The sequence below is a fragment of the Eschrichtius robustus genome, chromosome 3, assembly GCF_028021215.1.
Source record: "Eschrichtius robustus isolate mEscRob2 chromosome 3, mEscRob2.pri, whole genome shotgun sequence".
NCBI classification, from domain to species: Eukaryota; Metazoa; Chordata; class Mammalia; order Artiodactyla; family Eschrichtiidae; genus Eschrichtius; species Eschrichtius robustus.
The window spans coordinates 23,400,706-23,406,788 of NC_090826.1; positions in this window are offsets into that span (position 1 = coordinate 23,400,706).

Consider the following 6,083-nt stretch of genomic DNA (forward strand, 5'->3'; position numbering starts at 1 on the left):
GGGGCACCGTCACCGCCCAGGGGCTGCTGGAGGCCGTGGGCGGAGCCGGAGGTGCTGGACGGAGGGCGGCGCCGCGGGCGGGGGCTCGGGGTCCACCGCCTGCTCTGTCCCCTGAGTGGCCACGTGCCTCGTGGCCGGGAGGCACAGCCCTCCGGGCCTCACGTCCCCCGCCAGGACAGGGGGGAGAAACACACCCCGTGCGGCTGTGGCCAGGGTTCAGTGAGGCGATGCAGGTGGGGTCCGTGTGCCTGGCTTCCAGAACTTTCCATGAGACCCCAATCGCCTGGGGACGGAACGTTAGGAAGCCGATATGGGGTAATTTTGTCTCTCTCTCACTGAACCGCGAACCTGGACCCTGAGGTGAGGTCCGGGGACTGTACCGGGAGAAAGTAGAGCCGCGGCTCCGCCCTGACTGACCGGGGCTCCCGCGGGTCAGCGGGGACGCGGGTCCCGAGGCCGGATCGAGGCCCGGCCTGGCCAGCGGGGGCTGCGGCCGCGGCGGTGGAGCCCTGCTGGGTCGGCTGAGTCACAAACGCCCGAGGGCTTCCTGATTTCTTCCTGGGGCCGCAGGACTCTGAAGCTGGGGCCGGGGCCCCTCAGTCCCTCCTGGGGGGCCGGTGTGAGCGAGTCAGCAGGGCCCTCCCCACCCAGGAAGCTGCCCCCACCAGGGTCCTCGGCCCAGGGATGGGGTCCAGGGGGAGGAGCGGGGCAGGGGTGGAGCCGAAGGCAGAGACTGGACGCGTCATTCCCCCCTGAGCCTCGCCTGACACCCCGGAGAAGGGCGGTGGTGGTTCGGGCCGCAGGGCTGCTGGGGGGACGGCCCGGGGCACGTGAGCAGAGGTCAGCGGGGGCTGGCACCACCGGGAGGGCCTGGGGGTGGTGGGAAAGGGGTGAGCTAACTGGGACAGCCGTTCCCAGAGGTGGGAGCGCGCAGACTCACCCTGGAGGTGGTTAAATACAGACTCCCTGACCCCACCCCATCCCAGAGGTCCTGGTGCCTGGGTCTGGGGAGGGTCCGGGGAATCTGCATGTTCGCAAGCCCCTCCTCCATTCGGGAGGCTACCGACCACACTTTGGGGACCCTGAGGTGTCTTCTCGGGGCTTGGGCTGAAATTGGAGGACACTGAGTGGGCCAGGGGTCCGGCAGGTGACCGGGGAAGGTGCGGAGGGGGCGCAGAGCTCATGGAGTGGGACAAGAGGCTTTATTGGAAAGGCAGGTGGGATAGGATAGGTGTTCAAGACTGGGGGCAGGTGGGGCCTGCCTCTGGGTGATGTTTGTCACACACAACTCACAGACCAGCTGTGGTTCTGTGTGATTTGTCCCCTTGAATTTGGACGGGGGTGGTCTTTGGTTGCTTTGACCGATAGGATATGGCAGAAGTGATGCCGGGCTGGTTTCTGGGCCCAGCCCGCTCCCCCTGCCTCTCTGGGGGAGGCCAATGTTAGGGCTGTGGGGAAGCCCAAGAAACCAGGGGAGGGATGGCTTGGGGAGAGTGATGCCTGCTGACCCCAGCTGTGGCAGCTGAGCCCATCCCAGGTGACATACATGTGAGGGAAGACGGCATCTGGGCCATCACAGCCCCAGCAGGCGTGTCAGGGGAAGAACTGAAGCCGCTGACAACCAGAACCGAGGCCCAGATACACGGCCCCATCGAGCCCAGCAGCCATCGACAGCCCTGCCGACTACCCGGCTGTGGCCTGTCACTGCAGCCACACAAGCTGTCCTCCATGTGCCAAATTCCTGGCCCTGAAAATTGTGAGCAAAATTTTAAGCCACTGAGTTTAGAGTGGTCTGTTTCACAGCGACAGAGAACCAGAACACCTGGGGGAGCCTGGGATTCCATCTGTAAAATGGGGAAACAACACAGCACAGGGTCAGAGTCAGCCTCCAGAGGACACTCCAGGTTCAGCTCTGCCGCTCGGCAGCCAAGCAGCCTCGGTCAAGGGATGTAAGTCACCTGGAAGTGAAAGTTAATAATAGTGCAAGTCTTCTGGGGCTTTGTGGGGATTAAGGGTTAATCCATTTGAAGTGCTTAGAACTGTGCTGGCCCGTAGCTCTGACTAACAGACGCCAGCCATGATTGTCACCTATTATCACACATAGGCCTGTGGTGGGCATTAAATGAGAGCCTGTGGGGGCTGGGCACCCAGTAAGCACCCAGTGTATGTGTGCTGCTGTCATTAAAGATGTACTCTAGAGAGGACCTTCAAGGTGGCGGAGGAGTGAGACGTGGAGATCACCTTCCTCCCCACAAATACATCAAAAATGCATCTACATGTGGAACAACTCCTACAGAACACCTACTGAAAGCTGGCAGGAGACCTCAGACTTCCCAAAAGGCAAGAAACTCCCCACGTACCTGGGTAGGGCAAAAGAAAAAAGGAAAAACAGAGACAAAAGAATAGGGATGGGAGGACACCTCAGGGTCCCCAAAGTGTGGTCGGTAGCCTCCCAAATGGAGGAGGGGCTTGCGAACATGCAGATTCCCCGGACCCTCCCCAGACCCAGGCACCAGGACCTCTGGGATGGGGTGGGGTCAGGGAGTCTGTATTTAACCACCTCCCAGGGTGAGTCTACGCGCTCCCACCTCTGGGAACGGCTGTCCCAGTTAGCTCACCCCTTTCCCACCACCCCCAGGCCCTCCTGGTGGTGCCAGCCCCTGGTGACCACTGCCCACGTGCCCCGAGCCATCCCCCCACCTCTGGGAGGGAGCTGTGAAGGAGGAAAAGTTTCCACACACTAGGAAACCCCTTTGTGCAGGCAGAGATAGGGGGTGGGGTGGGGAAGCTTTGGAGCCACCGAGGAGAGCGCAGCAACAGGGGTGTGGAGGGCAAAGCGGAGAGATTTCCGCACAGAGGATGGTGCCAACCAGATATATAGATTGCCGACAGACATATGAAAGGATGCTCAACATCACTAATCATTAGAGAAATGCAAATCAAAACTACAATGAGGTGTCACCTCACACCAGTCAGAATGGCCATCATCAAAAAATCAACAAACAATAAATGCTGGAGAGGGTGTGGAGAAAAGGAACCCTCTTGCACTGTTGATGGGAATGTAAGTTGATACAGACACTATGGAGAACAGTATGGGGGTTCCTTAAAAAACTAAAAATAGAACTACCATATGACCCAGCAATCCCACTACTGGGTATATTCCCTGAGAAAACCATAATTCAAAAAGAGTCATGTACCACAATGTTCATTGCAGCTCTATTTACAATAGCCAGGACATGGAAGCAACCTAAGTGTCCATTGACAGATGAATGGATAAAGGAGATGTGGCACATATATACAATGGAATATTACTCAGCCATAAAAAGAAACGAAATTGAGTTATTTGTAGCGAGGTGGATGGACCTAGAGTCTGTCATACAGAGTGAAGTAAGTCAGAAAGAGAAAAACAAATGCCGTATGCTAACACATATATATGGAATCTAAAAAAAAAAAAAGAAAAAAAAGGTTCTGAGGAACCTAGGGGCAGGACAGGAATAAAGATGCAGATGTAGAGAATGGACTTGAGGATATGGGAAGGGGGAAGGGTAAGCTGGGATGAAGTGAGAGAGTGGCATTGACATATATACACTACCAAATGTAAAATAGATAGCTAGTGGGAAGCAGCCGCAGAGCACAGGGAGATCAGCTCTGTGCTTTGTGACCACCTAGAGGGGTGGGATAGAGAGGGTGGGAGGGAGACGCAAGAGGGAGGGGATATGGGGATATATGTATATGTATAGCTGATTCACTTTGTTATACAGCAGAAACTAACACAGTCTTGTAAAGCAATTATGCTGCAATAAAGATGTTAAAAAAAAAAGAAGATGCACTCTGTATCAGGACAAAACTCTAATTCAAAAAAGATACATGCACCCCAATGTTCATGGCAGCACTATTCACAATAGCCAAGACATGGAAACCACCTAAATGTTGGTAGGCAGGTGAATGGATAAAGAAGATGTGGATACAATGGAATACTACTCAGCCATAACAAAGAATGAAATAATGCTGTTTACAGCAACATGGATGGACCTAGAGATTATCATATTAAGCAAAGTAAGGCAGAAAGAGAAAGACAAATACCATATGATATCACTTACGTGTGGAATCGAAAGTATGACGCCAATGAACCTATTTACAAAACAGAAACAGACTCACAGATTTGAGAACAGACTTTTGGTTGCCAAGGGGGATGGGGCGGGGAGGGATGGATTGGGTGTTGGGGATTAGCAGATGCAAATTAGTGTATATAGAATGGATAAACAACAGGTAGCACAGGGAACTATATTCAATATCCTGTGACAAGCCATAATGGAAAAGAATATAAAAAAGAATATGTATATATATGTATAACTGAATCACTTTGCTGTACATCAGAAATTAACATAACATTGTGAATCAACTCTACTTCAATAAAAAAGGGATGCATTCATTGATGGAGTACCTACTATGTGCCAGACACTGTCCAGGAGCTTGGGGTCACATCAGGAACAAACAGACCAAGATCTGTGAGTGATGGGGGAGGAGGAAAAGAAGGTGGGGGGATGGTGATGTGCCCCCACCCCACAGTTATGTGACTATGCAGACCCTGAGAAAAGCAAGGCAGAGGTGAGATAGTTATTGAGCCCAACTGTCGTGAGGCCCACGGAGAACGTGGCTCTCCCAGTGGACATGCCCTGTATCCTGAGCAAGACAGATCTGCTGCCCAGCCCTGTCTGCCCTGGCACCCTCTGTGACCCTCCAGCAGGGGGAGCAAAAGCTCAGCCAGCCCTTCCTGGGCGGTGTCCTTGAAAATAAACCCATTTCCTGGTGACTCAAATGAAAAACATATTGCTTGGAAAGTGCTTTTCAAACAGAATCACCTGAACCTTTTATCATCAGGGCTGGCGTCTCACGGCGGACATCTGGCGAAGGTGTCAGTTGTCATAATTAATTAGACCTTCCCCAGATTCCTGGCACCACAGTCTGTCAGCAGGAGCCACCTGCCCTGTCTGCAAGGATGGGGGATGGGAAGGATTGACCCCGTGCCTGGGTGCATCCCCTACCCATGGGTGCTCAGGGGGCTCTGTGGCTCCCGGCGGCCCCTGGGGGGGCAGCTTCATCCAGGGGAAGCAGTGTTCACCCCATGCCCCTCGTTGGTGGCTTCTGAGACCTCAGAACAGGTGGTGTCTTCAAACGATAGTAACCAAAGTGTAACAGTAACAGTGATACAGCGCTTGTGTCCTGAGAGCCTATTATGTTGCCCATCTCTTCTGTCCACTGCTTCACCCCAGTGTCTAGAGCAGTGCCTGGCCCATAGGAGCTGCTCATCGAATGATGGGTGGATGGGAGGCTGGGTGGATGGGTGGGTGATTGAATGAATTAAGGAAAACAGAGGAACTGGGATATGAGTTCATGTTTCCTCTCTGTGGGCTTGGCCAGGGCAGCAGCTCTTCTGGGGGAATCTTCTATGTTCTCAGTCACTTCGCAGGCCTGGGGGAGGGAGGGCAGTTCCTGGGGATGAGCTGCTCAGTCTAAGAAGCAGACTGGTGGGCAGGCAGAACACCCTGCAGGGTGGCCGGAGGACAGAGGAGCGCTCAGGGACTTTGAAAGCCAGAGCCTGGTGTTCAACCACCCACAGAGCCAGGGAGGAGGAGGAAGGATGCTGGTGAATCAGAGGAGGGGCCGTTGGCCCCAGGTCCACCACCAATAGCTGTGTGACCCTGGGCCTGTCCCCTGCCCCAAGGGCCTCTTTTTCAGGAGTAAACAGCAGCGCGCTCCAGCTCCAGGGCTGCTTTGAAGATGAAGGGAGGAGAGGGGAGGGATGTGGGGCTGCTTTGAACCAGCGCTCAGGGCTTCGGGAGGGGAAGGGGCTGACTTTGACTCTCCCCAGAGTGCACGGCCACGCCTCCGTCAGCAGCCTGCTCTCCCCTGTGCGGGGCTTAATCATGGGGCTCAGCCAACCAGGCAGGCCCGGGAATCCCACCCCAGACTCGGGCTGTTAACTCCTTCTGAGTCAGCCTGTCTCGGCAGCGCTAGGCGTGGGTACATGGCGCGTGGCAGGCAGTGCCAACAGGAGCCAGGAGTCGGGGTCTGCCCGCTGC